Source organism: Triturus cristatus, chromosome 11 (genome assembly GCF_964204655.1).
Source record: "Triturus cristatus chromosome 11, aTriCri1.1, whole genome shotgun sequence".
Lineage (NCBI taxonomy): Eukaryota > Metazoa > Chordata > Amphibia > Caudata > Salamandridae > Triturus > Triturus cristatus.
In genome coordinates this window covers 936,591,036-936,603,254 of record NC_140594.1, presented here as the reverse complement: position 1 = coordinate 936,603,254, position 12,219 = coordinate 936,591,036, and the positions used below count along the sequence as shown (strand labels likewise).

General features: G+C 36.9%; 1 long non-coding RNA gene across 1 annotated transcript; it reads right to left on the bottom strand.

The window, feature by feature from the left end:
- Window positions 1–148: 148 nt before the first annotated feature.
- On the bottom strand, window positions 149–10,882 carry LOC146785668 (uncharacterized). The gene is made up of 22 exons (XR_014970741.1): window positions 10,771–10,882; window positions 10,261–10,415; window positions 9,750–9,872; window positions 9,240–9,394; window positions 8,732–8,850; window positions 8,224–8,342; window positions 7,716–7,834; window positions 7,208–7,326; window positions 6,700–6,818; window positions 6,192–6,310; window positions 5,683–5,836; window positions 5,175–5,293; window positions 4,667–4,785; window positions 4,159–4,277; window positions 3,651–3,769; window positions 3,143–3,261; window positions 2,635–2,753; window positions 2,127–2,245; window positions 1,618–1,771; window positions 1,110–1,228; window positions 602–720; window positions 149–246 (listed from the first exon to the last, which is right to left on the bottom strand). It is a non-coding gene; the product is annotated as an uncharacterized LOC146785668 (long non-coding RNA).
- Window positions 10,883–12,219: the final 1,337 nt, after the last annotated feature.

The window sequence follows — 12,219 nt, the reverse complement described above, 5'->3', positions numbered from 1 at the left end:
CAGGCACAGTCTCCCACTGTAAGGTAGTGAGGACATGCTGATGCTGTGAGCGTCTTTTTAATGCATAAAGGAATTATTGTGAGTTTTACTTGCCTTGCATATTGGTAAAATGATGCCGTATGCCGGAAGACTTCCTTTTTTTTTTCTTCAGTCTCGTCAATTCAGAGAAACTCGGTTGTGAAACACTGCCACCTCTGGTCATTCAGTATAATTTGCAGATGGAAAAGTCCACTGTTAGCACATTTTCTATAAGCAATACAAAAAAAATCTTGATTTTTAGAAAGCGTAAACAGATCAATACTATGGAGTCTTTTATTGTGAAAATCAACAGCTCATTAGAAAATCAAATCTCAATTTTAGTTTTTAACCTCACATACTTCTCTGCAACATTGCTAGCTCCAGGATATAAAGCAGGCTTTAGTAGCATTGGAGGCAGCCAGGCTTTTATGAGCTATCATGACCAACACAATGTGATCCATATTACTTTCATCTTGACAGAAATTATGTTCAGGCACAGTCTCCCACTATAAGGTAGTGAGGACATGCTGATGCTGTGAGCGTCTTTTTAATGCATAAAGGAATTATTGTGAGTTTTACTTGCCTTATAAATTGGTAAAATGATCCCGTATGCCGGAAGACTTCCTTTTTTTTTTCTTCAGTCTCGGCAATTCAGAGAAACTAGGTTGTGAAACACTGCCACCTCTGGTCATTCAGTATAATCTGCAGATGGAAAAGTCCACTGTTAGCACATTTTCTATAAGCAATACAAAAAAAATCTTGATTTTTAGAAAGCGTAAACAGATCAATACTATGGAGTCTTTTATTGTGAAAATCAACAGCTCATTAGAAAATCAAATCTCAATTTTAGTTTTTAACCTCACATACTTCTCTGCAACATTGCTAGCTCCAGGATATAAAGCAGGCTTTAGTAGCATTGGAGGCAGCCAGGCTTTTATGAGCTATCATGACCAACACAATGTGATCCATATTACTTTCATCTTGACAGAAATTATGTTCAGGCACAGTCTCCCACTGTAAGGTAGTGAGGACATGCTGATGCTGTGAGCGTCTTTTTAATGCATAAAGGAATTATTGTGAGTTTTACTTGCCTTATAAATTGGTAAAATGATCCCGTATGCCGGAAGACTTCCTTTTTTTTTTCTTCAGTCTCGGCAATTCAGAGAAACTAGGTTGTGAAACACTGCCACCTCTGGTCATTCAGTATAATCTGCAGATGGAAAAGTCCACTGTTAGCACATTTTCTATAAGCAATACAAAAAAAATCTTGATGATTAGAAAGCGTAAACAGATCAATACTATGGAGTCTTTTATTGTGAAAATCAACAGCTCATTAGAAATTCAAATCTCAATTTTAGTTTTTAACCTCACATACTTCTCTGCAACATTGCTAGTTCCAGGATATAAAGCAGGCTTTAGTAGCGTTGGAGGCAGCCAGACTTTTATGAACTATCATGACCAACACAATGTGATCCATATTACTCTCATCTTGACAGAAATTATGTTCAGGCACAGTCTCCCACTGTAAGGTAGTGAGGACATGCTGATGCTGTGAGCGTCTTTTTAATGCATAAAGGAATTATTGTGAGTTTTACTTGCCTTGCATATTGGTAAAATGATGCCGTATGCCGGAAGACTTCCTTTTTTTTTTTCTTCAGTCTCGTCAATTCAGAGAAACTCGGTTGTGAAACACTGCCACCTCTGGTCATTCAGTATAATTTGCAGATGGAAAAGTCCACTGTTAGCACATTTTCTATAAGCAATACAAAAAAAATCTTGATTTTTAGAAAGCGTAAACAGATCAATACTATGGAGTCTTTTATTGTGAAAATCAACAGCTCATTAGAAATTCAAATCTCAATTTTAGTTTTTAACCTCACATACTTCTCTGCAACATTGCTAGTTCCAGGATATAAAGCAGGCTTTAGTAGCGTTGGAGGCAGCCAGGCTTTTATGAACTATCATGACCAACACAATGTGATCCATATTACTCTCATCTTGACAGAAATTATGTTCAGGCACAGTCTCCCACTATAAGGTAGTGAGGACATGCTGATGCTGTGAGCGTCTTTTTAATGCATAAAGGAATTATTGTGAGTTTTACTTGCCTTATAAATTGGTAAAATGATCCCGTATGCCGGAAGACTTCCTTTTTTTTTTCTTCAGTCTCGGCAATTCAGAGAAACTAGGTTGTGAAACACTGCCACCTCTGGTCATTCAGTATAATCTGCAGATGGAAAAGTCCACTGTTAGCACATTTTCTATAAGCAATACAAAAAAAATCTTGATTTTTAGAAAGCGTAAACAGATCAATACTATGGAGTCTTTTATTGTGAAAATCAACAGCTCATTAGAAAATCAAATCTCAATTTTAGTTTTTAACCTCACATACTTCTCTGCAACATTGCTAGCTCCAGGATATAAAGCAGGCTTTAGTAGCATTGGAGGCAGCCAGGCTTTTATGAGCTATCATGACCAACACAATGTGATCCATATTACTTTCATCTTGACAGAAATTATGTTCAGGCTCAGTCTCCCACTGTAAGGTAGTGAGGACATGCTGATGCTGTGAGCGTCTTTTTAATGCATAAAGGAATTATTGTGAGTTTTACTTGCCTTATAAATTGGTAAAATGATCCCGTATGCCGGAAGACTTCCTTTTTTTTTTCTTCAGTCTCGGCAATTCAGAGAAACTAGGTTGTGAAACACTGCCACCTCTGGTCATTCAGTATAATCTGCAGATGGAAAAGTCCACTGTTAGCACATTTTCTATAAGCAATACAAAAAAAATCTTGATGATTAGAAAGCGTAAACAGATCAATACTATGGAGTCTTTTATTGTGAAAATCAACAGCTCATTAGAAATTCAAATCTCAATTTTAGTTTTTAACCTCACATACTTCTCTGCAACATTGCTAGTTCCAGGATATAAAGCAGGCTTTAGTAGCGTTGGAGGCAGCCAGGCTTTTATGAACTATCATGACCAACACAATGTGATCCATATTACTCTCATCTTGACAGAAATTATGTTCAGGCACAGTCTCCCACTATAAGGTAGTGAGGACATGCTGATGCTGTGAGCGTCTTTTTAATGCATAAAGGAATTATTGTGAGTTTTACTTGCCTTATAAATTGGTAAAATGATCCCGTATGCCGGAAGACTTCCTTTTTTTTTTCTTCAGTCTCGGCAATTCAGAGAAACTAGGTTGTGAAACACTGCCACCTCTGGTCATTCAGTATAATCTGCAGATGGAAAAGTCCACTGTTAGCACATTTTCTATAAGCAATACAAAAAAAATCTTGATTTTTAGAAAGCGTAAACAGATCAATACTATGGAGTCTTTTATTGTGAAAATCAACAGCTCATTAGAAAATCAAATCTCAATTTTAGTTTTTAACCTCACATACTTCTCTGCAACATTGCTAGCTCCAGGATATAAAGCAGGCTTTAGTAGCATTGGAGGCAGCCAGGCTTTTATGAGCTATCATGACCAACACAATGTGATCCATATTACTTTCATCTTGACAGAAATTATGTTCAGGCTCAGTCTCCCACTGTAAGGTAGTGAGGACATGCTGATGCTGTGAGCGTCTTTTTAATGCATAAAGGAATTATTGTGAGTTTTACTTGCCTTATAAATTGGTAAAATGATCCCGTATGCCGGAAGACTTCCTTTTTTTTTTCTTCAGTCTCGGCAATTCAGAGAAACTAGGTTGTGAAACACTGCCACCTCTGGTCATTCAGTATAATCTGCAGATGGAAAAGTCCACTGTTAGCACATTTTCTATAAGCAATACAAAAAAAATCTTGATGATTAGAAAGCGTAAACAGATCAATACTATGGAGTCTTTTATTGTGAAAATCAACAGCTCATTAGAAATTCAAATCTCAATTTTAGTTTTTAACCTCACATACTTCTCTGCAACATTGCTAGTTCCAGGATATAAAGCAGGCTTTAGTAGCGTTGGAGGCAGCCAGGCTTTTATGAACTATCATGACCAACACAATGTGATCCATATTACTCTCATCTTGACAGAAATTATGTTCAGGCACAGTCTCCCACTATAAGGTAGTGAGGACATGCTGATGCTGTGAGCGTCTTTTTAATGCATAAAGGAATTATTGTGAGTTTTACTTGCCTTATAAATTGGTAAAATGATCCCGTATGCCGGAAGACTTCCTTTTTTTTTTCTTCAGTCTCGGCAATTCAGAGAAACTAGGTTGTGAAACACTGCCACCTCTGGTCATTCAGTATAATCTGCAGATGGAAAAGTCCACTGTTAGCACATTTTCTATAAGCAATACAAAAAAAATCTTGATTTTTAGAAAGCGTAAACAGATCAATACTATGGAGTCTTTTATTGTGAAAATCAACAGCTCATTAGAAAATCAAATCTCAATTTTAGTTTTTAACCTCACATACTTCTCTGCAACATTGCTAGCTCCAGGATATAAAGCAGGCTTTAGTAGCATTGGAGGCAGCCAGGCTTTTATGAGCTATCATGACCAACACAATGTGATCCATATTACTTTCATCTTGACAGAAATTATGTTCAGGCACAGTCTCCCACTGTAAGGTAGTGAGGACATGCTGATGCTGTGAGCGTCTTTTTAATGCATAAAGGAATTATTGTGAGTTTTACTTGCCTTATAAATTGGTAAAATGATCCCGTATGCCGGAAGACTTCCTTTTTTTTTTCTTCAGTCTCGGCAATTCAGAGAAACTAGGTTGTGAAACACTGCCACCTCTGGTCATTCAGTATAATCTGCAGATGGAAAAGTCCACTGTTAGCACATTTTCTATAAGCAATACAAAAAAAATCTTGATGATTAGAAAGCGTAAACAGATCAATACTATGGAGTCTTTTATTGTGAAAATCAACAGCTCATTAGAAAATCAAATCTCAATTTTAGTTTTTAACCTCACATACTTCTCTGCAACATTGCTAGCTCCAGGATATAAAGCAGGCTTTAGTAGCATTGGAGGCAGCCAGGCTTTTATGAGCTATCATGACCAACACAATGTGATCCATATTACTTTCATCTTGACAGAAATTATGTTCAGGCACAGTCTCCCACTGTAAGGTAGTGAGGACATGCTGATGCTGTGAGCGTCTTTTTAATGCATAAAGGAATTATTGTGAGTTTTACTTGCCTTATAAATTGGTAAAATGATCCCGTATGCCGGAAGACTTCCTTTTTTTTTTCTTCAGTCTCGGCAATTCAGAGAAACTAGGTTGTGAAACACTGCCACCTCTGGTCATTCAGTATAATCTGCAGATGGAAAAGTCCACTGTTAGCACATTTTCTATAAGCAATACAAAAAAAATCTTGATGATTAGAAAGCGTAAACAGATCAATACTATGGAGTCTTTTATTGTGAAAATCAACAGCTCATTAGAAATTCAAATCTCAATTTTAGTTTTTAACCTCACATACTTCTCTGCAACATTGCTAGTTCCAGGATATAAAGCAGGCTTTAGTAGCGTTGGAGGCAGCCAGACTTTTATGAACTATCATGACCAACACAATGTGATCCATATTACTCTCATCTTGACAGAAATTATGTTCAGGCACAGTCTCCCACTGTAAGGTAGTGAGGACATGCTGATGCTGTGAGCGTCTTTTTAATGCATAAAGGAATTATTGTGAGTTTTACTTGCCTTGCATATTGGTAAAATGATGCCGTATGCCGGAAGACTTCCTTTTTTTTTTTCTTCAGTCTCGTCAATTCAGAGAAACTCGGTTGTGAAACACTGCCACCTCTGGTCATTCAGTATAATTTGCAGATGGAAAAGTCCACTGTTAGCACATTTTCTATAAGCAATACAAAAAAAATCTTGATTTTTAGAAAGCGTAAACAGATCAATACTATGGAGTCTTTTATTGTGAAAATCAACAGCTCATTAGAAATTCAAATCTCAATTTTAGTTTTTAACCTCACATACTTCTCTGCAACATTGCTAGTTCCAGGATATAAAGCAGGCTTTAGTAGCGTTGGAGGCAGCCAGGCTTTTATGAACTATCATGACCAACACAATGTGATCCATATTACTCTCATCTTGACAGAAATTATGTTCAGGCACAGTCTCCCACTATAAGGTAGTGAGGACATGCTGATGCTGTGAGCGTCTTTTTAATGCATAAAGGAATTATTGTGAGTTTTACTTGCCTTATAAATTGGTAAAATGATCCCGTATGCCGGAAGACTTCCTTTTTTTTTTCTTCAGTCTCGGCAATTCAGAGAAACTAGGTTGTGAAACACTGCCACCTCTGGTCATTCAGTATAATCTGCAGATGGAAAAGTCCACTGTTAGCACATTTTCTATAAGCAATACAAAAAAAATCTTGATTTTTAGAAAGCGTAAACAGATCAATACTATGGAGTCTTTTATTGTGAAAATCAACAGCTCATTAGAAAATCAAATCTCAATTTTAGTTTTTAACCTCACATACTTCTCTGCAACATTGCTAGCTCCAGGATATAAAGCAGGCTTTAGTAGCATTGGAGGCAGCCAGGCTTTTATGAGCTATCATGACCAACACAATGTGATCCATATTACTTTCATCTTGACAGAAATTATGTTCAGGCTCAGTCTCCCACTGTAAGGTAGTGAGGACATGCTGATGCTGTGAGCGTCTTTTTAATGCATAAAGGAATTATTGTGAGTTTTACTTGCCTTATAAATTGGTAAAATGATCCCGTATGCCGGAAGACTTCCTTTTTTTTTTCTTCAGTCTCGGCAATTCAGAGAAACTAGGTTGTGAAACACTGCCACCTCTGGTCATTCAGTATAATCTGCAGATGGAAAAGTCCACTGTTAGCACATTTTCTATAAGCAATACAAAAAAAATCTTGATGATTAGAAAGCGTAAACAGATCAATACTATGGAGTCTTTTATTGTGAAAATCAACAGCTCATTAGAAATTCAAATCTCAATTTTAGTTTTTAACCTCACATACTTCTCTGCAACATTGCTAGTTCCAGGATATAAAGCAGGCTTTAGTAGCGTTGGAGGCAGCCAGGCTTTTATGAACTATCATGACCAACACAATGTGATCCATATTACTCTCATCTTGACAGAAATTATGTTCAGGCACAGTCTCCCACTATAAGGTAGTGAGGACATGCTGATGCTGTGAGCGTCTTTTTAATGCATAAAGGAATTATTGTGAGTTTTACTTGCCTTATAAATTGGTAAAATGATCCCGTATGCCGGAAGACTTCCTTTTTTTTTTCTTCAGTCTCGGCAATTCAGAGAAACTAGGTTGTGAAACACTGCCACCTCTGGTCATTCAGTATAATCTGCAGATGGAAAAGTCCACTGTTAGCACATTTTCTATAAGCAATACAAAAAAAATCTTGATTTTTAGAAAGCGTAAACAGATCAATACTATGGAGTCTTTTATTGTGAAAATCAACAGCTCATTAGAAAATCAAATCTCAATTTTAGTTTTTAACCTCACATACTTCTCTGCAACATTGCTAGCTCCAGGATATAAAGCAGGCTTTAGTAGCATTGGAGGCAGCCAGGCTTTTATGAGCTATCATGACCAACACAATGTGATCCATATTACTTTCATCTTGACAGAAATTATGTTCAGGCACAGTCTCCCACTGTAAGGTAGTGAGGACATGCTGATGCTGTGAGCGTCTTTTTAATGCATAAAGGAATTATTGTGAGTTTTACTTGCCTTATAAATTGGTAAAATGATCCCGTATGCCGGAAGACTTCCTTTTTTTTTTCTTCAGTCTCGGCAATTCAGAGAAACTAGGTTGTGAAACACTGCCACCTCTGGTCATTCAGTATAATCTGCAGATGGAAAAGTCCACTGTTAGCACATTTTCTATAAGCAATACAAAAAAAATCTTGATGATTAGAAAGCGTAAACAGATCAATACTATGGAGTCTTTTATTGTCAAAATCAACAGCTCATTAGAAATTCAAATCTCAATTTTAGTTTTTAACCTCACATACTTCTCTGCAACATTGCTAGTTCCAGGATATAAAGCAGGCTTTAGTAGCGTTGGAGGCAGCCAGGCTTTTATGAACTATCATGACCAACACAATGTGATCCATATTACTCTCATCTTGACAGAAATTATGTTCAGGCACAGTCTCCCACTATAAGGTAGTGAGGACATGCTGATGCTGTGAGCGTCTTTTTAATGCATAAAGGAATTATTGTGAGTTTTACTTGCCTTATAAATTGGTAAAATGATCCCGTATGCCGGAAGACTTCCTTTTTTTTTTCTTCAGTCTCGGCAATTCAGAGAAACTAGGTTGTGAAACACTGCCACCTCTGGTCATTCAGTATAATCTGCAGATGGAAAAGTCCACTGTTAGCACATTTTCTATAAGCAATACAAAAAAAATCTTGATTTTTAGAAAGCGTAAACAGATCAATACTATGGAGTCTTTTATTGTGAAAATCAACAGCTCATTAGAAAATCAAATCTCAATTTTAGTTTTTAACCTCACATACTTCTCTGCAACATTGCTAGCTCCAGGATATAAAGCAGGCTTTAGTAGCGTTGGAGGCAGCCAGGCTTTTATGAACTATCATGACCAACACAATGTGATCCATATTACTTTCATCTTGACAGAAATTATGTTCAGGCACAGTCTCCCACTGTAAGGTAGTGAGGACATGCTGATGCTGTGAGCGTCTTTTTAATGCATAAAGGAATTATTGTGAGTTTTACTTGCCTTATAAATTGGTAAAATGATCCCGTATGCCGGAAGACTTCCTTTTTTTTTTCTTCAGTCTCGGCAATTCAGAGAAACTAGGTTGTGAAACACTGCCACCTCTGGTCATTCAGTATAATCTGCAGATGGAAAAGTCCACTGTTAGCACATTTTCTATAAGCAATACAAAAAAAATCTTGATGATTAGAAAGCGTAAACAGATCAATACTATGGAGTCTTTTATTGTGAAAATCAACAGCTCATTAGAAATTCAAATCTCAATTTTAGTTTTTAACCTCACATACTTCTCTGCAACATTGCTAGTTCCAGGATATAAAGCAGGCTTTAGTAGCGTTGGAGGCAGCCAGGCTTTTATGAACTATCATGACCAACACAATGTGATCCATATTACTCTCATCTTGACAGAAATTATGTTCAGGCACAGTCTCCCACTATAAGGTAGTGAGGACATGCTGATGCTGTGAGCGTCTTTTTAATGCATAAAGGAATTATTGTGAGTTTTACTTGCCTTGCATATTGGTAAAATGATGCCGTATGCCGGAAGACTTCCTTTTTTTTGTTTCTTCAGTCTCGGCAATTCAGAGAAACTCGGTTGTGAAACACTGCCACCTCTGGTCATTCAGTATAATTTGCAGATGGAAAAGTCCACTGTTAGCACATTTTCTATAAGCAATACAAAAAAAATCTTGATTTTTAGAAAGCGTAAACAGATCAATACTATGGAGTCTTTTATTGTGAAAATCAACAGCTCATTAGAAAATCAAATCTCAATTTTAGTTTTTAACCTCACATACTTCTCTGCAACATTGCTAGTTCCAGGATATAAAGCAGGCTTTAGTAGCGTTGGAGGCAGCCAGACTTTTATGAACTATCATGACCAACACAATGTGATCCATATTACTCTCATCTTGATAGAAATTATGTTCAGGCACAGTCTCCCACTGTAAGGTAGTGAGGACATGCTGATGCTGTGAGCGTCTTTTTAATGCATAAAGGAATTATTGTGAGTTTTACGTGCCTTGCATATTGGTAAAATGATGCCGTATGCCGGAAGACTTCCTTTTTTGTTTTTTTCTTCAGTCTCGGCAATTCAGAGAAACTCGGTTGTGAAACACTGCCACCTCTGGTCATTCAGTATAATCTGTAGATGGAAAAGTCCACTGTTAGCACATTTTCTATAAGCAATACAAAAAAATCTTGATGATTAGAAAGCGTAAACAGATCAATACTATGGAGTCTTTTATTGTGAAAATCAACAGCTCATTAGAAATTCAAATCTCAATTTTAGTTTTTAACCTCACATACTTCTCTGCAACATTGCTAGTTCCAGGATATAAAGCAGGCTTTAGTAGCGTTGGAGGCAGCCAGGCTTTTATGAACTATCATGACCAACACAATGTGATCCATATTACTCTCATCTTGACAGAAATTATGTTCAGGCACAGTCTCCCACTATAAGGTAGTGAGGACATGCTGATGCTGTGAGCGTCTTTTTAATGCATAAAGGAATTATTGTGAGTTTTACTTGCCTTGCATATTGGTAAAATGATGCCGTATGCCGGAAGACTTCCTTTTTTTTGTTTCTTCAGTCTCGGCAATTCAGAGAAACTCGGTTGTGAAACACTGCCACCTCTGGTCATTCAGTATAATTTGCAGATGGAAAAGTCCACTGTTAGCACATTTTCTATAAGCAATACAAAAAAAATCTTGATTTTTAGAAAGCGTAAACAGATCAATACTATGGAGTCTTTTATTGTGAAAATCAACAGCTCATTAGAAAATCAAATCTCAATTTTAGTTTTTAACCTCACATACTTCTCTGCAACATTGCTAGTTCCAGGATATAAAGCAGGCTTTAGTAGCGTTGGAGGCAGCCAGACTTTTATGAACTATCATGACCAACACAATGTGATCCATATTACTCTCATCTTGATAGAAATTATGTTCAGGCACAGTCTCCCACTGTAAGGTAGTGAGGACATGCTGATGCTGTGAGCGTCTTTTTAATGCATAAAGGAATTATTGTGAGTTTTACGTGCCTTGCATATTGGTACAATGATGCCGTATGCCGGAAGACTTCCTTTTTTGTTTTTTTCTTCAGTCTCGGCAATTCAGAGAAACTCGGTTGTGAAACACTGCCACCTCTGGTCATTCAGTATAATCTGTAGATGGAAAAGTCCACTGTTAGCACATTTTCTATAAGCAATACAAAAAAATCTTGATTTTTAGAAAGGGTAAACAGATCAATACTATGGAGTCTTTTATTGTGAAAATCAACAGCTCATTAGAAAATCAAATCTCAATTTTAGTTTTTAACCTCACATACTTCTCTGCAACATTGCTAGCTCCAGGATATAAAGCAGGCTTTAGTAGCATTGGAGGCAGCCAGGCTTTTATGAGCTATCATGACCAACACAATGTGATCCATATTACTTTCATCTTGACAGAAATTATGTTCAGGCACAGTCTCCCACTGTAAGGTAGTGAGGACATGCTGATGCTGTGAGCGTCTTTTTAATGCATAAAGGAATTATTGTGAGTTTTACTTGCCTTATAAATTGGTAAAATGATGCCGTATGCCGGAAGACTTCCTTTTTTTTTTGTTCTTCAGTCTCGGCAATTCAGAGAAACTCGGTTGTGAAACACTGCCACCTCTGGTCATTCAGTATAATCTGTAGATGGAAAAGTCCACTGTTAGCACATTTTCTATAAGCAATACAAAAAAAATCTTGATTTTTAGAAAGCGTAAACAGATCAATACTATGGAGTCTTTTATTGTGAAAATCAACAGCTCATTAGAAATTCAAATCTCAATTTTAGTTTTTAACCTCACATACTTCTCTGCAACATTGCTAGTTCCAGGATATAAAGCAGGCTTTAGTAGCGTTGGAGGCAGCCAGGCTTTTATGAACTATCATGACCAACACAATGTGATCCATATTACTCTCATCTTGACAGAAATTATGTTCAGGCACAGTCTCCCACTATAAGGTAGTGAGGACATGCTGATGCTGTGAGCGTCTTTTTAATGCATAAAGGAATTATTGTGAGTTTTACTTGCCTTATAAATTGGTAAAATGATCCCGTATGCCGGAAGACTTCCTTTTTTTTTTCTTCAGTCTCGGCAATTCAGAGAAACTAGGTTGTGAAACACTGCCACCTCTGGTCATTCAGTATAATCTGCAGATGGAAAAGTCCACTGTTAGCACATTTTCTATAAGCAATACAAAAAAAATCTTGATTTTTAGAAAGCGTAAACAGATCAATACTATGGAGTCTTTTATTGTGAAAATCAACAGCTCATTAGAAAATCAAATCTCAATTTTAGTTTTTAACCTCACATACTTCTCTGCAACATTGCTAGTTCCAGGATATAAAGCAGGCTTTAGTAGCGTTGGAGGCAGCCAGGCTTTTATGAACTATCATGACCAACACAATGTGATCCATATTACTCGCATCTTGACAGAAATTATGTTCAGGCACAGTCT